Genomic DNA, 24,039 nt, shown 5'->3' with positions numbered 1-24,039 from the left:
ACTTTTGAGAAATCCAAGTTTGTATAGTAAGTGGTTAACTGTTTCAGCGTGTGTCAGGAGAGGGGCCTGATCCAGTTTGTTTATGCTGATGTGACAAAGAACCCAGACCAAAGCAGTGCAGGGGAGGAGAGGGTTTGTTTGGAACAAGGGGGGCTGGAGAGATGGCTCAGTGGTTAAGAGCATTGCCTGCTCTTCTAAAGGTCCTGAGTTCAATTCCCCGCAACCACATGGTGCTTCCTGCAATCTTTCTTCAACCATTGTCAGTTCTTTTTCTGCTTCAGCTGTTAATTCTCTGGGACTGTTTAGGTCTCTTTCCCCATTTAAGGTTTTGTTTAAGTGAATTATCATATCAGGTGTTATCCCAACAGCCGGTTGAAGGCTGGAAATGTCTCCCAACAACCTTTGAAAGTCATTAAGAGTCCGTAGTTGATCTCTCCTAATTTGTGCCTTTTGTGTCTTAATTTTTTGCAAGCCTATTCTATAGCCTAGATAATCAACAGAATCTTGGAGCCGGGTCACATTTACCTTTGAGGAAAGTTAAGGCGGGAATTTAGGGCAGGAACTTGAAGGTAAAGTCCAGAAAGAGCCAGAATGCAGAAACTGAGGCCAGGGACCGTAAGCCTACTTGCTATTCCATGCAGTGTTACCTCCGACCAAGGAAGCTGCTTCATGTCTAGAGAAGGGTGGCAGGAACCAGCAGGTTTCTGCTCTGCTAACTTTGTTATACAGCCAGGATCTCCTGTTTAGGGAATGGCGCTCCTCACAGTGAACTGGAATTTCCTACATCAATTAAGAAGACAATCCCCACAGATGGGCTCACAGGTAAACCTGACAGGAGCAATTCTTTAACAGAGGCTCTCTTCTCACGTGATCATAGACTGTGGGAAGTGGGCAGTTAGAGCTAACCAGGACAGACTCACGAAACAAAAACAAAGAAATGCTTTCACTGGTTTGAGCAGCCAAGGAAACTTTCAGACCTCAGGGTTAGGTCCAGCATTGAGGGTTAGCTTAATTTACATTTGGAGATGGCTCTTTTGAATGTGACCTTGTGGACAAGATTGGTTTCTTTGTAGGTATAATTCTCAGCTACGACTCCCTTTTCCACCCGATGTTTGGCATAAAATAAAATTTTCCATCTGTACAAATGTATACAGAAGATTCTTAATCGCAATGTAGTCACCTCCTGCAGTAACAGTAGTGTCTACTAACATTTAATGAACACTTAAGTGTTCTGAGCCATCTAAGTGTATTACCCACTTATGCCTCCCACAGCCTATGGGCTCGGACATCCACTTTGCACTCAAGGAAAACGAAGTGAAGTTCAGTTATTTGCTAAGGATCATGTATTTGATGCACATTAGAGTTAATGTCTGAATCTGAGAACTCTATTCCAGACAGGAGAGCACACAACGTCCCCTGGGGTGGCTCTTGTCTTCAGGAACCCATACATTCAGAGCTGCAGACTGAGAAATGCATTCAGAGAAGCAGTTCTGGGCCACCAGGCCAGGATGAAGCCAGCGTCATCAGTAACCTGGCCAGCAGAATACTGCCACATACTTTGCTGTGTATTTGTTATATTGTGGGCAGTGTTATTATGTTCAGGTTTTTAATTCAACTCTCTTGAATCCAGAAGACAGGATGAGAAGAGAGTGGGACCCAGAGACAGAGCTTTGCCTTTGAAACTTCTCTGGCCTCAGTCTCTGCATTCTGGTTCTTTCTGGACTTTGCAATGCAGTCCTGCACAGATGTGCTTCCTAGTGCTTGAGTCTTCCGTGATTCATGTTCTCAGTTTCAAAACACATGGGAGCAGGACCAACTCAGGCCAACAGTCACTGCGTGCCAACATACTCCAGAGAGCGGATCCCTGCTTGTCCTGGGGTTCAGGTACCCGAGAAGAGAGAACTACAAATTAAAAAATACCTCCCTAAGACCGGCCTGTGGAACGTTTTCTTAATTAGTGATTGATGCAGGAGGCCCAGCCCACAGTCGCTGGCAGGTGGTCCTGGGGTGTATAAGAAAACAGCCTGAGCAAGCAAGGAAGGAGAAGCCAGTAAGCAGTATTCCTCTGCTCTATGTCTGTTCCTGCCTCCAGGTTGCTGCCCTGAGTACTTGTCTTGGCTTTCCCCAGTTATGAACTATAACCCATAAGCCAAATAAACCTTTTCCTTCTCAGGTTGATCTTGGTCATGGTGTCTCATCACAGCAATAGAAACTGTAAGACAGTGTTCTTAAGCTAATCATACCTGGGGCTGGGCTCCCACGACTCTCAGCAACCTTCGAGAGACAGCTGACAGGCATTGTTAAAGCACCAGCTATATGCCACTCTGTAGTGTTGTACCTCAAGGCACAAAAAGTGAACAGAGCACTGACCTCAGACAGTTCAGTCAGGGCACAGGTTCCTAGTGTAATCTAATGATCTGTCTCTTTAAGAGAAAAGCCATGCCCACTCCCTCCCCCATCCTCTGAGGCAAGCTGATCTTCAGCTTCCAGCCTGAGTTCTCTCTCTTTTCTGCCTTCCTTTTGGAGAGGTAGCTTCTGCCTCTCTCTCCCCACTTCTCCCCTACCCCCGCTTCTGTCTGTCTCTCTCCTCTCTCTCTCTCTCTCTCTCTCTCTCTCTCTCTCTCTCTCTCTCTCTCTCTCTCCTCTTCTCCCCTTCTCCCTTCCCCCTCCATAACCCTCTGAATAAATATCCAACCTCACTCTGTATGGCATGCCTATCCATGTCTCTGTCTCTTGCCCACCACATGTCTCCTTGCCTGGGACCAGCCATAGCTCGAGAACCTGCAGCCGTCTCTGCCTGGGACTGGCTGCTCTCAGGACCCACTGCCTGCTGCCACTTGGCCAGCTATTACGGCTTGGGGACCTACAGCATTTCTGCTGCTTTCTACTACCGGGGATCCTGCAGCATTTTTAATTTTTCCATTACACCAAGCACAAGGTCTGGGAACGATCTTCAGTGAGTCTGCAAACATCCTAAAACTAAAAATATTTTATATTTCTTTCAAGGTGTTCACGTTTTTCCCCAGGGAGAAACTTCATTTTAATTCTTTAAAAATCAAATTCTATTAAGGAGTCTGTCATTTAGAAAATATTGAGAATCACTGACAATGTAGGTGTAGAATCCAGCTATGATAAGCTAAATATGAACAGATCACCCAAAGGAAGTTCTTTACCTCCAACTGTTATCACCTGTCAGAGTAGGACTCAGCCATGGATAAGTTTAATTGAGGCCTGACACTCAGTAGTTTACTCTGGTTGCAGGAAGAACCACAAACTGAGATTACCAGAGTACCACCCAAGAACAAACCATCCAAAGGAAATGTCTAACGTTTCAACCACTGTAGATAGGATCACCTGCCAGCACACACTCATCAGGGCACACTAGACAAATGTCAGCCAATCAAGGGCCCTGAAGACCTCAAAAACCCCTTACCCCCACCTTTACTACTATAAAAACCCAACTCTAACTGAGCACGTGGGTCTCCGTTTATTCCAATGTGTTGGACATGTGGAGAGACTGAGTTTGCAAACTTGCATAAAACAAAGGCTCTCTGCTTTTACATATGGGACTCGGTCTCCTTGTTGGTTTTTGGGGGACTTTGTGGATTTGGGCATAACATAGGCAAGTCAGAATAGAATATAAGCAAACAGGTCACTGGAACAGAAGTTCTATAGTGAAGACATAAATAAATCATTGTTATGAATCTAGACATGTGCCTGGAGAGACGGGCAGTTAGGAGTGCTGGGTTCAGATCCCAGTATCCACATGGTGGCTCACCAATGCAACTCCAGTTCCATGGAATCTAATGTTCTTGCTTGGTCTCCACAGATATACATGCAGGCAAAACACTTGTTCACATCTGGGGTGGAGGAGAGAGAGAGAGAATACAGACGGGCTAGGAGCTTACATCAGGGGTAGAACACATTTGCCTACGTGAAGGTTTCATCTCCAAGCAACAACAGTGATGATAATAATAATGACAATGGCCATAAAAGCCAAAGGTTAACGCTGTTTCACTGGGGCTTGAGAGAGATCAAGGTTCTCTTAGCAGCTGATGGTATCTGGAGATGTGTGACTAAGTAGGGAACTAATCAAATGAAAGATGAGCAAGAAGGCAGTCCAAGTTGTGGACTCCGCCCAGCACATCTAGCATGTTCCGTGCTTCTGGAATTTGTATGACGAGAATATGGACTATGAGGATTTGGACACTGGGTCTAGAGGATTCCTGAAAGTCGGTGCCTAGGTTTCTTGGTCCAGCGGAGGGTGATCACCAGCCATATTGGTGGTTGAGAGCAGATCAAGGCGAGAATCCACAGTATGACCCTAGCACTGAGCAGCGGACATCTGACCTCAGAAAACAGGCTGGCTCAGGCCCCAAGAAGGTCAACTTTACATTTCAGCTTCCTCTTCCTGAAATCTGATATTTGATAAATAAATCATGCAATCCTCCCTTCACACCCTGCCCCAAATAAAAACATTCATGTTACCACCACTTCACAACTGGCCACTGAGGGCCCCTGACAATCAATTACCCACCAGAGATGAAATTATTGTTTAATGGCTCCTGGAATGGGCTCCCATTCTGACATTCATCCCAATCAATAATGCATCAGCAGGGATGAAAGAGATTACCTGCCTCCTGCTAAGTGAAAGAGTCCATTTCTATGCCGCGCAGCCCTTCACGCCTACTGAGCAGGCCAGCACAGGTGGGTGGCCGCGTTTCGAGTGCCTCACTCTAGAGAGACGGTAAGCTGTTCTCAGTTTGAAGGACTGTGTGCAGCTACTCATTCTGCTCGGCAGAGTCAGGCAGGCCTTTGAGGTGGGCAGAGATGGGGACTGATGAAAAACACCTTTAAGATGGATCCGGTTTACGGGAAACTCCTTGCCACTCTCTCTTCCCATACATTTTTACTAAATTCTTTATCTCCTGGATTTCAGCTACAGATAGATAGCAAACAAGTTCTTTATGGAAGCTTTTGTGAACCACAGGTGAGTCTTAGCTCTGCTGCTTTCTGATAGGGTGAGCTTGAGCAAATCGTTCACCTCCTGGAGCTGAGTTTTCTCATCTGCAAGAAAAGATCACATGTGACGCATGGATTGGTATCCCCTTTCCTTCCCACGTGGATTTGGGAACATGCTCTATATACATGCTGTGATTAAATCTATTATTGATTGGTGAATTTAATTTAAATAAAGACTCTTCAAGAGGCCGTCTTAGGGCATTTTCACTCTATTTCAATATTCATATGTCATCAAAACGCAGATATATAGAGATAATATCTACCACAGATCAGTCTAGAGGCGTTTAAATAAAACTGAAACTCAAAATGAGGCTTCCCCCTTCCTCCTTCTCCATTTACTTCCAATCAGCTATCCACCCACTTGTTTGATTTATATTAGATGCTTACCATTGACCAAGCACTAATAGGTCTTGGAGTTATGCTATATATTAAATATACACACACATATATATGTATATACACATATATATGTATCATATAGTGAATAAATACAGGTATGGTAAACAATATGGCAATATTTAACTCCCTTTCTGTCCATCTGTTCTCACACTAGCATAGAGAATTTTGAGTAGAGAACTAAAGAGCAGTCATTGTCCCATGCAGCAAGTCTCCTTGGCCGGCAAGAGCCCACATGAAAAGACAAGGAGTGAGCCCCACCACACTGGAGGGGCAGGAGGTTGCTGATGCTAAGGCAATGAAGGTATTTAGGGAGGGGGATATGTCTTATTATTGCTACTTGATCTGATTTGCACAATCAGTTCCTTACTGTTCTATGCTATGTTTTTTTCTCCTGATGGGTGAAGGAACCCACGGGAAGCCAAGTGATTCATCTGAAATCCTAGAGAGACTTGGGGATAGAGAGAACTGGAATTCACTTGCCTAAATGTCCATCCTTGTTCCTTTACATTTTCTTTGTGAATGCCTATTTTTCTCCAGAGTTATTTGTGGAGTGACACTTGCATGGCATCAAGTCATTTTTTTCATGCCTTACTGAGCTATAATTGACAAGTACAAATTGTGCACGTTCAAAGTATGCCCTGTGATTAGACACAGGCACACACTGCAATGATGGCTACGATCAGATCAATGGACAATCTACCATGACTCATATTTATTCTTGCATGTGCATGCCCAGGTGGGGATACTTAAGAGTCACCTTCTTTGCAAATTCTATTAAGTAACATTGTACAATTAGCAGCAATCAACATGCTGTGTCTTAGATCTCTAATAAGTATTTATCATATAATAAAGTTTATAGCCTCTGACCCAAAAGTCTCCACTTCCTTTGTGCCTCAGTCTCTGGAAACCATCACTCTACTTTCTTTGCTCTTTTAGTTTCTACGTATAAACTAGATGACTCAATATTTGTCTTTTTGTGCCTTCCTTCTTTCACTTTGCACAATGTCTCCCAGGCTATGCCTGTTATTGTAAATGGCAGGCTGTTACCTTTTATGGCTAAATACTATGGCTTACATTGTTTTCCTTGGCTGTTAGAAGGACATAGGTTGATTCCGTGTTGGGTTAATGTAAACAATAACCACATCTTCCATATGCCCATTTTGTTTCTGGGTAGGGACTCTACAATCTGTATTGTGTCTCTCTAGCACTTTAAGTAGGAAGGGAAGGCTAACTCAACAGTATTGACTGTGCCAGGATCCACACCATCCTGAGTTATGATGAGAGGGGATGGCATAGGATAAAGAAGACCTCATGGTCAGACCAGCAACCAAGGTGTATCAGTATCTCACAGCAAATGTTTGAAAGATTTCTAACAAAATACTAAGGATGTCTTTGGAAGGGTACCAAATAAGATGGTATCTGAGGAGTTAAGGATTGTCATCGTTTCCTGCAATCTGCTAGGTTAGCTCACTGTTGGTTTGAAGTAACAATGAACTCTAGACAACATTAGCATTGCCCCCTTTTGTTACCTTCATGGGACGGGAGGGAATGTTTCTTGACATGGAGGCTCCTTGGCAGGAAAACTGAGATTTATACCTTCAACTCCAATTTGACCCTCACTGTCAGAAGTCTATCCAACCTCACCTGGAAACAGTGAAACAGTAAGGGACATGCAAATGCAGGCCTCCTTCTCTACAGTGTAGTGTGCTTCGTGGTGACTGAAAGGTATAATTCCTTACCACACAACCTATATTACTCATTATATGCTGAAGTCCATTGCTTTGTGCTTAAAAGAACGAAATATTGTTGTAACAGATACTCTCTTGCTTGTGTGTGTTCTTGGTTTGAACCCCAGGCACCAGCTTCAATATCATTGGATAAATCAAGAATGAGCCAGTTTCTTGAAGATATGGACAATGGGATGGCTAATGCGGCTGGATACAGCAACCTCTACATGGGAAGGAGGAGTGTGAAACCTGGAAACCTGCCCAGTAGAGAGATGGATTCCTGGACAGAAGCAGCCATGTGCTATACACTAAAGCAGAGACTTCTTTCTGAATTCATTTTCCCATGAAGTATCCTAGAAGCTTCCCACTGGATGTCCGCTACTTTGAGCTAACAAGTGGTCAGTCTTGACTTATCTACTTTCTCCTCTTCTTTCTTACTGTTTCCCTATCTTGGCTCCTTCTCTACATGGACATGGGGACCGTTTTTACTCATAGTCTTTACCAGACAGAAATCAAGTGAGTTTCTGTTACTTGGTCTTCTCTTTACAACATATCAAGATCCTTACAGGTCACCAGTGAGAGAGCCAACAGGAACAAAGCTTTTTATTTAAAAGACCATTCTATGGACTTCTCTTCAGGTTACTCAGTCATAGTGCCCTGTTGGGAGCTTCCAGTTCCTCTCTACTTGAGTCACTGAAAACTGTTGCAGAAAATGTCTGCCCCTCTTCACAGTTTCTCTGCTAACATCCAGGTCGGGTTTTGACTACCGTTAGTCTGGGAAGAAAGCATATGCACCGAGCTAGGACTTGATGCCTTTAACTAGACCTCTGTGTAGAAGGAGCTGCAGGGTTGCATCCTGCCACCCGGCTAGCTTTCCACCCGAAATAATTACACGGAAACTGTATTCTTTTAAACACTGCCTGACCCATTAGTTTCAGCCTTTTATTGGCTAATTAACCCATATTTAGTAATCCGTGTAGCACCACGAGGTGGTCGCTTACCAGGAGAGATCTTAACCTGTGTCCATCTCGGAGAGGAGAGGCATGGCGACTGTCTATGGCAACTGCCTGAAGCGTCTGCCTTCCCTCTCCCAGAATTCTGTTCTGTCTACTCCGCCTACCTAATTTTCTGTCCTATTAAAGGGCCAAGGCAGTTTCTTTATTAACCAATGAAAGTAACACACAGACAGATGACTCTCCTCCATCACCTCTGTCACCACTCACCTTCCCGCAAGCAGCATTTGAGACTGCCTTACCCTACTTTCTTGCCAACTTTATAAGGAGAGGTGTCTGCTTTAAAATGTTAATAGTTCTTAGAGAGTAGTTAACTAGAAGCCAAATCCAATACCAAAAACTTATATCATCTTTTTTTTTTTTTTTTTGCTATCTCCAAAGTGGTTTTTTTTTTTTTATCACATTTGTTGACTCAGCCACCTCCCACAGCACTGCTGTGACTGGTTTCTATAGCAGCAGAAGCACTGGTCCAGAGTGCACAAGGAATTTGCCCACAGCCTAGAGGCTGGCTGATGCCAGAGGGACAGCACTCTATGATTGATGAGTCCAGGGAGCCTTTCCCATACCCCAGCCCCACCTTTATCTGCAAGTGTAAGTTATCTGATCCCATGGTACAGTGATGTGAGCCTTGTTTACGCCTTGGACCTGGCTCCACCATCAATGTCCTGGCTCTGTCAGCAAGATCCTTGCTCCACAATCAGAGTCCTAGTTGGCTGAGTCCTTTCCCTTCCTGAACCTTCACACTTTTGTCCATGAACAACAGAGGCCTAGAACAGACACTTCCCAAAGAGTGCCATCTCTAACTGCAATGACTAAGCTAGCCTGGCACGGAGAATGACAGGGAGAAAAAACATTCTTATGGACATAGGGGTTATAGCGGTGATGGTTATATCCCTGGAGAAAGACAGAAGGGGTTCCTAGGAATGCATACATTTTACTATCTAGAAACTTAGTTTTTTCCTCATGCACACTGAGATCAAAACAGTCAACTTTAAAATATGTTCCCACACAGATCCTGGGCTTAACGACATTGAATTATTTGTGTGTATATGTATGTCCACATGTGCATACGTCAGAGTGTGTGTAGAAGTTAGGAGATAACCTTCAGGAGTTGGTTTTCTTCTCTAACACTTGGGTCCCAGCTTAAGGTATGGTGGCCAATAAATTTACTCACCCCAGTTCCTGACCTTAAGTGCTAACCACAGAGTTTTGGGCTCTGGATATTTCTGCCAAGCAAGCACAGGAATGCAGGTACTTTTCCTTTCAGCAGCTTGGGGGCAAAACTTGAAATGGGCTCCCAGCACAAGGTCTTGAGTTTCTCATAAATTCTGGTCCCTGGAAAGCTTACACGATCCAGGCAGAGTTCTAGTGGCTGATGCATGTCAGCCCTGGAGGAGGTGCCTGGTCATGAGGGTTGTTCTAGCGATTTACGTAAATCAAATAGATTTGTCCTGTTTGTCTGAGCACCGGGAAGACTCTAGAAGGTCTAAGATGCTGAAGTTAGGCCACAAAAGTACTGGGTTTTTGTTTTTTTCATACCCTCCATCAATCCAGTCTCCTGCTCCACCTGTTCCACTAAGAACTTTTTAATTTTTATGTTCATTAAAGTAACACTGACTGACTCTGAAGGTATTGTTGGTACATACTAACATGAGCACGGTGACTCTGAAGGTATTCATACATACTAACATGAGTGCAGTGACTCTGAAGGTGTTGATACATATTGGCATGTGTACACTGACATATAACATGAGTATACTTAGGCCCCTCACCATAAAAAAGGGCTTTAATAAACAACCGAGTGCCTACTGTATGTATGTGCAATTTTGCACCCGGTTGCTTTGTTTTGCTCTGCTTAGCATTTGTAGCACCAGTCTGCGTTCTTCTCCTGATAGATGGAGCTTATAGAATAGGTGTGGCTGGGAAGAGAGAACGTTTCTGGAGTCCCCTACGAGCTTTCAAAGCAACACACGGACCCACTGTTGAGATGAGTTCCCTCTGATCTCACCCAACAATCAAACAAGCAGTTCATTCTTCGCTGAGGGTGAATGGGGAGAGCTCTGAGATGGGGAGACCAGGTTCCTATGCCTGGAATAAGGTATCCCGTGGGTGATTAGGCCCGGGTTTTCCATCACTGCTGTGCTCCTCTGTCTTCAGGGGGACAGGATAATGAAGTAGACTGTTGTGTACAGACGCTTTGATTTCGTTTCTTCCCTGAGGAAAGATTCCAAAATGTAAGATGACTGGGCTAAAGATGCATATTTTAAATTTCTGCATATTTATGTAATTTAATTTGGCAATTTACACATATGTGAAAATTCCTTGAAATTGTAGAATAATATCCAAATAACACAAAGGCCATCATTGCTATTAAACTTAACTTGGCTGTTTGGGGACCTCCTTCTAAGTATGTATCCAAAGTACTTAGTCACTGCGAATACTCAGACCAGAACAGTCTCTTCATCTGTGGAATAATAATAATAATAATAATAATAATAACAATAATAATAACAATAATAATAAACACTGCTTTCTTTATTAGTTTTTATGAAGGCCAAATTAAACAATGTAGGCAAAAGTGCTTCGTAATTATAAGAATCAAATAATACTAATAGTAATAGCTTTATTAAGTTGGCCTCACTTCCTACCTCTTTATTATCTGGCTTTCAAGCAGGACTCCACATTGTTGATGTGTACTGAGGAATATTACAGATGTTTCAGGGAGAGGAAGAGTGAGTCCTGGCTGTGTGGGTCAACAGCGACTCCTTAAAGGGATGTTTGGTGGGTATACAGACAGATCCTTCATTTCTTTGTTCTAATGTCCATGGCCATGACCCCAAAGAAAGTGCCTGGAACTTTCTGGGACATATATCACCTGTAACTCCCATTTCTGTGTGCTCTGTGTGTGGGTGTTGTGTATCATGTGTATTGTGTATGATGTATGCATGCTGTGTGTGCCTGTGTGTTTATGTGTGGTGTGTGTGTCTTCGGGTTTTTCTGTGTTTGTGTGTGTGTGTGTGTGTGTGTGTGTGTATATATATGTTTGGTGTCTGTGGGTTTCTGTATGTAGTAGGAACAGGGTAGCATTGTGCTAGGCACATCATGGTGGCTCAGTACTGACTGGCATTAGTTGATAGTTCCTCTAACACTGCAGCACTCACACATGCTGGCTGTGCTGAGGGAACAGGTCCAGTCTGTGCGGGCAAGGGATGCGAGGCCTCTAGGTAATGTTCCTCTACCATCTCTCCCTGGCTCCACGATGACAAATCCTGCTTTAAACAGGAAAAGTTGTCACTTACTGCCTGTAGTGGTGGCACGACTGAGAGACTGTCAGTCCAGAGGACCAGAGAATAGGGCTCTGATTTTATTTGTTCCCAAACAGCAGACAAGCACCTCAAATCAATGACACTGAGAGAAACTAAGGCAAGAATGACTTATTGTTTCTGGCTTTGTTCTGAACTCCTTGCGCTTCGGGGAGAGCTGCTGGCTGGCCTCTTGACTGGCAGGAGGCTGGCCCAGAGAGCACAGGGTTCTCCTGGCACTGCCATCCTGCCTTCTTATCCTGCTCCACCGGGTCTATACTCAGTGGCTGCCCCAGGGCTGCAGGAGAGCTCCAGAGGCTCAGCATCCCTTGAAGTTGTGGGGAGGAAGTTGTAGCTGAGGTCAGGTTTCTTACAGACAGCCTGTGGAGCCTGGGGAATTGAAGTGGCTGTGTTTCTGAGCCATGCAGACAAATGAAACAGGGGCTGTCAGGGTGGAGCTGAGCAAGCAGGGAGGTTAAACCCGGGAATGGGAGAGTAAGGAAGTAAGGAAAGTAGGCAAATAGAAATCACAAGGTGCCCGTGTTTGGCTGTAATCTAACATGACTTTCCCCTCTGTTGGCGGGGGAGGGGGGCACATGATGTTAACATTCATTATCATGTCATATTCGATCGACTGCCAGAATTTATTATACTCTCTGCTGTTACACACTGAATACTGACAAAACCCATTCTCTCGCCCAAGCAAGGTCTCTGCTTTGTAATCTGCGCAGAATAACGGGGAGGTGGAAGGCCATCAATACCAGAGTAATGAGTGTCAGAGTGAGGCCAGAACCACGGCCCCTTCATTCCAGAAACAGCAGGGAAAGGACGGCAGAGGCGGCGCCTGAGGTGTGTGTGTCAGCCTCAGGATAATGAAGCGTGAGGTGGGCCTGGCTTCCCACTAGGAGCAGAAGGTGCGGCGGCGGCCATCATTTGTGGGGGTGTCAGGCTTATCATCAACCATGTGCCTTCAGACAGTCTGGGGAAAGGATCCATTTTTATCCCTTGGAGAAACCAACTTAGAGGAGAGGATGCTTGCTGCCTACATTAATTTATTAATGCCTAAATTATGTATTGAGCAACCCCTATGGGCCAGGCACTGTTCAAAACTCATAGAGATTCAGAAAGAGATGTGAGTCTTCAGAATGTCTTCGTGGGGGAACAGACAGTCTAACCCCTGGAAAGGGTGCTGAGTTCATTAATGGAGTTTTGTTCAGTCACTTGAGTATTTATTAACACTGTTTGTTTAAACCACAGAGTATATTGCTGGAAATATGAAGATAAATAGAATAGAGTCATTGCCCCCTTGGGACTTCACAGAGACTATTAGAGGAACAAAGCAGAAATCCAGTCTGAAGGGAAATAGTAGAGAGGCGGTGACTAGTAGTTAGGCAGATGTGTGGCAAGGTGCTGGGAAGATAGAGCATCATGGGAGAAGGCTCAAAACAAGACAGAGAGCCATTGGCTGAAGAACTGCCCAACCAGGTGCGGTGTGCTCCAGCTTGTAACTCTGGATGGGGACAGGTCTGGCCAAGCACCAGTGTTCACGTTGTGAGGTGCCATCTCGGGACACCGGTAACCTTTGGGAAATCACAGCTCCAGGCAGCCCTTACCTCAAAGCCTGTTCTTGTTCTTATTGCTTCCCTTTCTGACTTCTACCCTCTCTCCTCCCACTTCAGTTTAGCATACATGTGCATACGTGCATATAAGCTTCTTCATCTGGGTGGATGACGTGATGTTCACCGGTGATGAGCATGAGGGGCCTGGGCTTTCGTGGATCATACCAGAGATGAGATGACATCAGACCCCCAATCCCAAAGAATTGGGAGGAAACAGGCAAGGCGATGGGTTTTCCTGGAACCTCTCAAATGAGCTGATCTGCCCCAAAATACTTATGTACTTGTGGGAGGTGGGAACAGAGACAGTAAATTCCCAGGACTGTCACCTCAGGCAAACGTGTGATTACAGAAGTCAGACACTGAGGCCAGAGCTATGGCCTGGCCTGAATCCCTGAGGAGAGAACGAAGACACAGATTCGTTTCTATATTTAGAGAGAAAGAGAATTCCAGAGAGAGGGTTTGCTTTCCACATTTCTCTCAGCCCTGGGTAACATCATGAGGAATCTAAAATATCCTTGATAGGGGGCCAGAGAACCAATGTTTTAAAGTCGGAGAGTGTAACTCTCATACGGAATTCTGAGGTTTTATTTATATTACAATGATTCAGATTTGCCAGAGCCCCTAAGGATGGATCAACTGAGGTAAAGTTATCTTACCAGTTTCCTGTAAACCCAAGGCTTCATTTGCATCTTTGTTTGTATAAATTAAAATAATCATTTACATACACATTTGCATACCGCACAAACTGTGTACATAAGATTAAATTAATTAGCAGCTCTGATACATAAGTTGCATATGACAAGTACCAACACTGTGGTGTTGTAGGAAGGGCTCATTCTTTGGAGTTTCTGAGGGAGGGCATCTGAACAGTGGGCCCACTCCTGGGTTGTTTCTCTTTACTCTCAAGGTTTTTCACACATAACATTTCGTGAAACCGCATCTACTTCAACTCCTTATTGTTTCATCTTCAGGCAGTCTACAGTAGACAGAGTGTACCTGTGGCAAGGCCTGACACAAGGAAGAGAGGCAAAGATCCCGAAGGGTAAACCTCCACAGAGACCTCTGCTTAGTTTGGATCTTTAAAGAAGGGTAGGTGCCTGAGATGATACTCAGCATGAGTTCTGTGCTCAGAGTTAGCCATGCCCATGTTAGAACTCTCCATCCATCCATCACCCCCACCCCTCCATGAATATTGGCCAAAAGTTTGCTCTTGGCTTACCTGGTGGGTGGACCAGGCCTTGAACTATTGAAGGCAACTGGAGGAAGAAAGTTCATGACCTTATGTTGGATCAATGATATAGAAAACAGAAATCAAAATGGACTTGGCAGGGAAGAGAGGTCAATACCTCCACTCAGAAGCACAAAGCTAAGAAAGGGCAGCAGTAGGAAAGAAAGCTTTCGGACATGGAGGCCGGTCTAGCCCATGTGAGACTGTAGGGAAACAGCCTTCATGCTACCACAAAGCAAATTATTGTTTGTACTGGATGGGTTTTTCTCTTTTTACTTTTTACTCTTCGGGGGCCCTCCATCTAGCTCCTAAATAAATCACGTGGAGGCTTATTCTTTCATATGAATACCAACTCTTAGCTTGACATGTTTCTTGCCAGCTTTTTTTAAACTATCCCATTTATCTTTTGCCTCTGGACTTTTACCTTTCTCTATTTCTGTATATCTTTTCTTTCCTCCTTATTCTTATTATGTGTCTGTCTGGGTGACTCGGTGGCCCCTTCTTTTCTTGCTCCTTCTTCTCTTAACATCTCAATCTTCTTCTCCCCTCATTTCTCCACCTATTTACTATTCTCTCTGTCTGCCAGCCCCACCTATCTTTTCTCCTGCCTTGTTATTGGCCAGTCAGCTTTTTAATAGACCAATCAGGTGTTTTAGACTGGCAAAGTATCACAGCCTCACAGAGTTAAATAAATGCAACAAAAAGAATCCAACACATCTTTGCATCATTAAAAAAATATTCCACAGCATAAAAAAATGAAACACAGCTTAAAATAATATTCTACAACAATTGCCAATCCAATAAAGAAACCCAGTGCAAACTGCCCAACTTCCAGTCTTGCTATGCCCATTTGAGAGACTCAAGTTGCCCTAAGAGTGTGGCCCTGGTCCTGATGTTTCAGTGGATTCTGAAGGCAGCGGCTAGCCTCTTCCAACTGACCAGTTTCCCCCTTGAAAGGGAATCTGACTAACATATCCCCATGGCAGAGTCTTGTGACTACTACTCTTGGAACAGTGAGTATAAACATTGACTTGGCCCTCAATATTGCTGAAGAATCCTACCACAGGCCCTTGACCTGTTTACTTCTCTCCCTCTGAGCTAATTGATGGATCTTGCTTTTCTTTTCCTTCTGCTCTCTGGTGACTCCTTTACTTCACTGTGATGAAGGAACAGAAATACCACCCCCTCTTCTAATCTACTAGGTTCTCAGTCACAACAGTGATGAGCTACACCGTCTTCATCAATAGAGATCTATGCCCTGTGGGCCAGCTCCTCCTGTCCCTCCTCAGCACCCAAACAGAGATGTCTAGTGGTCATCCTGCTTCTCCACGTTGTTACAGTCACACACACGACACAGACAGTGGGACACTATCTTGTTTTTCACAGCCCGTTTTTCTTGTTCTCCTTCCAATTAAGTGTTCACTCTACCTCATTAGTAATATTGTTTTACAAGATCATTTCAGCTTCCATAGTATTCAATTCCGCAGGCTTTTCTTAGGTTTGTGTTTTAGTTTCTTGGAATATTCTCCTGGCTGGAGACACATGCTCTTTATGTTCTTCCTCCTCGCTGGCCTCTTCTTCATTTCTACCTTAGTCTGTCCAGACTGTTGGGGAGGAAAAATGCCTGGGCATCTAGCAAGCTGGATCCCTAATAAGAGTATTTCTGAAGGCTGAGCATCTGTGACCACTCCTGATGTCAGTGCCCATTGTGAATCTACTTTCTGCTTCATAGGTGGCACCTTCCAGCCGTGTCCTCACGTGGGACAAGGGACAAGGCAGCTATAGGGTTTCTTTCATAAGAACACCAGTTCTATACAATAAGCTCCCACAACCCATCTGCTAATATCAGGATTAGGTGTCCACATAAGAACAATATAAAGGGACACAAACATCCAGATCACAAGAGCATGCATCCATTTTTTTTCTTAGTTTATCCTACACTCTGCAATATCTTAGACAAAGATGCTTCCAGGATTCATGTTTGCATCTCAGTCTTACCTAATGTTACTCCCTCAGCGATCCCATCTATTTCTGTGCCTTCAAATAGCCTTCATTCAGAGACATCTTCCATCTCTAGCATTTTTCTTTTTTAATTAGTCTGAAGTGTCCAATTGTCTCCACTTAGTTATGTAGTGACAAGTATTAAAACATTAAATCAGAGTTCTTTGCCAATCCTGACCTTCCTCTACATCTCCTTTTCTCATTTATCCAGGTATTTAGACCATAACTCTTCAGTATGTATTTGTATGCAAACATGCCTTTTATTTCTGTATTTCTGTGTATATACATGCGTGCTTGTATGTACGTGCATGTGCATGGTGCACGTTTGTGTGTGTGTGTGTGTGTTTGTGCAGTGTGCATATGAAGGTCAGAACTAAATCTTGAGCATCATCCCTCGGGCATTATTCACCCTGTTTTTTGAGACAGGGTCTCTCACTGGCTTGCATTCCCCAAGTGGGTTAATCTGGCTGACCAGTGAGTCCCAAGCCTCTACCTGTCTGTGCCATCACAGCACTGGGTTGCAAGTGTGCATTTTCACACCTGGCTTTTTTATATGTCTCAGAAAACAAGAACTGGTTCTCATGCTTTCACAGTGAACATTTGACCTACCGAGTCACCTCCACCGTACCGTAGAAACTCTTGCCGCCATCCTCAGCTCCCTTTCCACAACCTACAACCAAACACTCAGTAAGGATCCAGAAGCGGCCTTTGGAGTACTTTTAGGGTGTGTTTACTTTCCACCATCTTCACCCAGAGCACAGCACTGTTCCACGATGCCACTCCAGCCGCCTCTCGACTCGTTTTGCTGCTGTCCTTTGTGAGCCTTCACGCTTTGTTCTCCGTCAGTGTTGAGGCATTCCCCTGCCTGCACTATTGCTCTTAGCAATGGCTGTAAACTTTCCCTAATGTTAGTGGCTTTCAGCAGCAGCCGGCTTTTATTCTGTCTCACGATTTTGTGGTTAGCCATCCAGGAAAGGCTAAGGGAATTGGTTTTACATAGTATCAATGGGAGGCAGTCAGTGGCATTCAGCTTGTGCTAGCCTGGGCTAGAGGCTTCAAGAAGGCTCCAGGGACAGAGTGCTTGTCTAGGATGAACAAGGTCTGGGTTTCACCCCCCCTCCCACGCACCACTGTAATCAAGTAAAGAACAAAAACTAAAGTTCAGTGTGAGCTGAGACTAAATAAACTTGTTTTTTCTTGATTGTAGAGGTCAGAAGTCATAGGACATGTTATTAGCATAATGGATCCTTCTCAGGGCCTTAGGGGGAAACATATTTTTTGTTTGTTTTCCTTTCTTTCTTTGTTATTTAATAATAAATAATTAAAACTACAAAAACAGAACAAACAAATAGAGAAACCACAACAGAGTTCTCCATTCCCTATCTCCCTCTAAAACTCTTTCTCTCATTTATCTAGATTAAATCAAAACTCTAAGAGTTGTGTGTATATGTATGTGTGCACATATATTTTGTGTGTGTGTGCATGTATGTGTGTATTTGTGTATGCATATGTGTACATATATTTTTGTGTATATATGAGAATGTATACTGTGTAGGTATATGTGTGTGTGCGCGCATGCGTGTGCTTATTTCTACCTTCTAGTGGCTCCAGGCATTCCTTGGGTTGGAGCTAATGATTGCCTTCATCCTCCTGTGGCCCTCTTCACTGACATGCCTCTCCTCTGCATGTCTTCTACAAAGAATCATTCCAGGAGGTTTAAAACTGCCATGAATATTTCAGGATGAATCTCTTTAGACTATCTTTAATCATATCTTCATAAAAGCTTTTGTTCTGTGTAAGGTCACAGCCATGGGTTCTGGCTTTCAAATTGTGGACCTAGCTTTTCAGAAGTCCATGATTCAACGCTGTCCTAATTTGCTTTCTATCACTGCGATAAATACCACAACCAACAAAAACTTGGGAAGGAAAAGATTTATGCCATCTGACTCATTAGGAAGGGAGTCAGGACAGGAGCATGGAGATTGGAACTCGGGGCCAGAAACTGAAGCAGAAGCCCAGAAGGATTGTTGATGACTGGCTTCTCATGGCTCACTCAATTGGCTGTTTATACAACCCAGGACCACCTGCCCAGGCTTGTCACCACCCACAGTCTTCAGGCTCCTTCCACGTCAACCATCAGTTGGGAAAACACCCCACTAACTTGCCAACAAGCCTGTCTGATGGAGGCATTTTCTCTGCTGAGGATCCTTCTTCCCAGATGACTGTAGCATGTATCAAGTTGTCAAGACCCAGCAAGCACAAACTTAGTGTGCTTTTTCCAGTAAGAATTTGGTGCTGAAATTCAGGAGAGTAGTTGTGTTCTGGCAACAACTGCAGTAGGTCTTGCTTGTTGCCCAGGTTGGAACAAAATGAACAGAGGATACGCAATTAGAGGGGTGTTCTAACCATTTTAAATTTCCTTGCTATTTCAATATTTGTGTGTGGGGGATTGTATGTGTGCACATGCATGTGCGTGTGCATGTGTGCACGTGTGTGTATACACATGTGCATGCAGTGGTTTATAACTATGAGGATGACAGAGGAGGACATTGGGTCTCCTTCTCTATCTCTGCTGTGTTCTCTTGTGACAGAGTCCCTCCCTGTGCCTGGGGATATATGGGCAGCCGGCAATCCTCCTGTCTCCATTCACCACAGAACTAGGGTCACAGGTGCCTACAGCTACACCCAACTTTTTACATGAGCACTGGGGATTAGAACTCAAGATTTTGTGTTGGGACAGCAATTTTTTTTTTACCCACTGCACCATCCTCCCAATCCCTCCTTGTTTTTTTAAAAAAAATTTTCCTAATGTCAGTTATATATATGGGCCAGATTATCCCCAAGGTCACTTGCTGAGGTCTCATGGTCTTCGTTGGGCATGCACTCAAAGGCCACCACTCAAAGAAACCTTGGCTCACCTGGCTTGGCCCATCTCTACCCTTTTACCCCAGTGCCTCTGCTCTTCGCTGTAGAAGGAGACTGTTTAGAAGGCCAGACACATCTATTCATAGTTCTACTCTTTACCTGACCTTATGTGACCCATGACTTGCTTCTGCTTTATCTTATCACACATGGCAAAGCACTTTTTGTCTGTATCCTTTACCATGAAATCTCCAGCTTCAGGGTAGAGAGATTTGGAAGGGACGAGGCTTGGGGGAGTCGTTGCTTCAGGAAAAGAAGACTCGGAAGTCCCCGAGAAGTGGTTATTAAACACCGAGGAGCTCCTTTGTGTTCAAGGAGCTGCGTGGCTGTGGGGAGAGCAGGTAGTGATACCCTTGCTCCCAGGCAACTCATTAGACATGGTTTAACTTCACTTGTATTTATCTCCTATAATTGCCTGTGGGAATCCAGGGAAAGTCAGGTCCCAAATGTGGTGAGAGGAAAGAGGCTCTGGAGGGCTTCCTTCCGTGGATGCCACTGGCAGCCCCTGCTCTCTGGCTTCAGCACGCCAGCGGTTTGGAAGCTATACAAAGGGAGTGGATCTGGACTTGGCAAATGCTCTTCTCTGGTAGGGGTTGGGTATGGGGAGGCATGAGATGTTCCCCTGGAGTGAACCCCTCCTACTGAGAATGCTAAAACGGAAGTGAATTTAAAGTATCACAGCCCAGCCAGTAGCTTGCTTCGTTCTTCATTAAATTCCCAGCACAGAGCCCAGTGCCTGTCACATAATAGGCACTCAATAAATATTAGTAAAATAATGAATTCTGTTGGGGATTCCATATGCAGCTCCCATTGAATTCAAATGTGAGACTGGACACCACTGAAGAGAAACCTGGCCACGTCTCAGGACCTGTAGGGCTAGCAGGAGGCCAGAGTGTCCATCTCATACCGCTTCCTCCTCTCTTGTTAAGGTGGTTAAAACTGCTTTGGTTGGAAGGAAAGAATCCCGTAATTGGCTAGAGCAAAATGCCCCCTTGAGGGAGTTTTCTGGCGTTTCTTACAAAATCCACAGAACTGACTACCAGGACTGCGCTGGGAAGTCTGGGAAATTCAGCCAGGTCTCAGGAAAAGCATCCAGGGCTTAGAAGGCTGCCAACTTCCCTTGCTGCTGCATCCCAACTTTCCTTGGCTGCAAGATCGCACCTTTTTGTCCCTGGAAGACAAAATGACTACAAACAACTATGACAATTCAATGCTGACATGAAAAGAGAGGTTCGTGTGACTCTCTGGGATGAATTTGAGACCTGAGGGGAAAGGGAAGTTGTCCTAGCTGGTTATGGGTGTCGCATGCAAGCCAAGCCACTGTCACCAGAGAGTAGCATCCTGTGAGAACACAGCCCCACCTGTAGCACCGTGTGGGTACAGATGCACGTGCAGTCTTTCCGAGAGCCTGTTGTGCATGTTCCACGTGAGCATACCTTCTGTTTACAGATGCATTTGCCCGGAGGCCGACATGAACTTGTCTCTTATAACTTATGGGTTCCTTCTCAAGAAAAGCTGCAGTCTCATCCGGCTACTTTCTAGGAAATTGGGAGTTGCTGAACTCAGAGGCTAAAGGAGTTGGCAGTGGGACAGAAGTTGAAAGGGCGCTGTGGAAGATGTCCCAAATTAGCTTTGGGTTTAACAGCACAGTCAAACCCCAGGATACTCAAATTTATAAGGAGGCAGGAGCCATATGCAAGGTAAGACGGTTCCCAGCAGCGGATCCTTGGCTGGTCTTACATAGACAGGAGCCAGTGGCTTTGTTAAGGTTGGGGGAGGGTAGAGGAGATGCTAGAGGTGTAACCTCTAAGAGAGAAGCCAACAGCTGGCTCCCACTTGACATCTGTCTCAGTTAGTTGTTTCCTGACACGACCTGGAACTATTGGGGAAGGAGTTTAATTAAGAGATGGCCCAGATCAGATGGCCAGAGACCATCACTCTCAGAGGTTGTCTTCACTGATAATGGATACGGAGGGCAGACCACTGTGGGCGGCCCCATCTCTAAGCAGATGAGTCCGAGCTGTAGAAACTAGCTGGACACGAGCCAGAGAGTAAGGAACATTCCTCCATAGTGCATGCCTTTAGCTTCCCACTTGAGTTCCCACCCTGACATCTCTCAGGGATGCACTGTAATGTATAAGAGGAAATGAACCTTTTTTTCTTCTCAAGTTGCCTTTGGTCAGACTGTTTTATCATAGCAACCGAAACAAAACTAGTACAGGTTTTACTGTCAGTACACCTGCAGCCTCAGGGCTGGAACAGAATGTGGAAATGAGGGCCAGAGTCTTTATGGCAAAGCAAAGCTTAATAGGGTGAAAAGAGTTTTGTTCGCTTTAAAGCTGAGGGAACTTTGGGTCATGGAGTCAGGCATCTGGCTGAAGGTCAGACCATCAGTGAAAGATCTTACACCATGTGCTGTAACTACAATTACCAGTGGATTTCAATTCTTCAGAACACATTCATCTTGGCTCTATTGGACAGATAGAATTATTTGTAAGGAATGCTAGGAAGAAAACACATTTTTATAAGGCACTTTAAAAAGTAGTTCCCTTCGGTATGAAGTTTTAATTTACCAATTATGTATCACACAGACACAGACACCAACACCCCAGCTAGAGATGAGAAAAGCCATGCATAATTATATATTAAATCATTATTATCTCTGCAAAATATGTATTTATTATGATAAAATTTTTCTCACAGTGATTGATTGAAGCATTCTAATTAATAGTATCAAGAAGATGACTTTAAATATCATCTTGCTAACTAGATTTTGCTGTTTGATTTAAATTTAGCAGTTATCACTTAATCACTACTGGCAGTTGATTTCTGGTAGATTCTAAAGAAGCACACACATGCCCTAGTCCCTCGAACTTGTGAATGTGAACCCCCTCGAACTTACTTGAAAAGGAGGTGTAATTAAGGAAATTTGTTTTCATGCCTTTGTACATATAATTAATGCAAGGATCCTGAGATGAGCGCATTCAGATTGCTAGGTGGGCTTTAAATCCAGTGGCAACTGTCCTTACCAGAGTCCAAGACGGAGGGGAGACAGACATAGGGGAAGGTTCTATGAGGATGGAGGAAGACCCCAAAGGTCAGCCTTAGCATAAAAGCAGCTGAAGCTGCCGCCAGCTGGAAGAGGCAAGCAGTCTCTTCTCCCGAAGCCTTCAGAGGAGGCACCAAAACAGTTCAGAGGTTTAGTGCTCTTGTAACCTCCAGGGCTATAAAGGAATAATTCTTTTCTGGCAAAGCCACCTTCTGTTTGCTGGTTTGTCCTGGCGGCTACAGGAAACGAATGCAGTATTATCCCCTTTAATGGAAACCTGGCTTTTGCTTCAGTCCACCATGGCAAGAGGTACACGGCAGAGGATAAGTGCTCCCAGGATGGCGGCCGTGTGAAACAGGGTAGAGCATCTTAAGGTTTTTACTGCTGTGAAGAAATACCACGACCCACAGCAACTCTGTGAAAAGAGAACATTCAACTGGGGCTGGCTTACAGTTCAGAACTTTAGTCCATTGTCATTACGGTGAGAAGCATGGCAGGATGTAGGCAGACATGGTGCTGGAGAGGCAGCTGAGAATTCTAAATCTGGATAGGCAGGCAGCAGCAAAAGGGCATGCCACTGGGCTTGGCTAAAGCATCTGAAACCTCAAAACCCACCCCCCAGTGACATACTTTCTCCAACAAGGCTACGTCTCCCAATAGTGCCACTCCCTAAGGGCCTATGGGAACATTTCCATTGAAACCACTACACAGGCACTCAGCAGGTAGAACCCCATATACATGTCCTCCAAGGACCTGCTTCCTCTGAACAATCCCTCCCTCCAACACAGCATGTAAGTCTATTCAAAATGTGAATCCTTCTAAGTGGATTGAACTTTCCATAATCACCTCTTGCCAGACCATCACAGGCAGACCTGGAAATCCACTTCACAATCCCCTACCACCGGATTCTGTGTCTACCAAGTTGGCGTTCCTGAGTAACCATCACGATCTATTTTTCCAAGCTGATTCGTCACACTTGCTTTGCATCTTGGGCATTTTTTTAAAATGCATGTCTTGAATGTTTAGCTCATCTCAGGAACTACATCTTGTGCTCCTTGGGATTGCTTTAAAGTGCATCATGAATTTATGAGCTTATAACATTATTGTCCTCCTGTAAGTGAAAGAAAACTTGGTTCTGGACATCCCTGCGCGGTCATCACAAAATGGAACAGTGACGTAGTAGTTGTGGCACTCGAGACATTTGAATCCATAGCCCAGTCTCAGTCTTGAGGTATTGACCGAAATTTCTGTGCTTGCTACTTTGGAGACAAAGGTACTTCAGGAAACCCAAGGTTCCCCTCGTGGTTGTGTGCTCGCTTGGGCTAACATACTGCTGCCTGTAACTTTTCTTTGTGTCTCGGTGCCTCCTTGCCCCAAAGAGCTTCCCTCCTCCATGCCCTTTCACCCAGAATCTCATTTTTCCCTCCAGCTGACCTGCAGCTCAGATGCTTCCTCTAGTTCCAAACGACAAGAGAGGCAAGTGCGGAGACGGTTCTGCCATATCTCAGTCCAGCTGTGCTAAAGATGTAGTGCTGTAATTTGTCTCCTCACCTCCCTATGAAGTCTCTTATCTCGGTGGTTGGAGTGAATTAATATTACTGCATAATGCATCAACTGCTAAGGGTCATGTTTTAGATTCTTCCACCAGAGGCTGCTGGGGATTGTATTAAAGGGTTAGGCTTGCTCGCATTTTCTCTTAAATCAGTGTGAATAAACTCCATCAACTCTTCCTTCTCACTTCCCAGACTTACGATGCT

The sequence above is a fragment of the Arvicola amphibius genome, chromosome 3, assembly GCF_903992535.2.
Source record: "Arvicola amphibius chromosome 3, mArvAmp1.2, whole genome shotgun sequence".
NCBI lineage: Eukaryota > Metazoa > Chordata > Mammalia > Rodentia > Cricetidae > Arvicola > Arvicola amphibius.
This window is presented reverse-complemented; position numbering follows the sequence as displayed.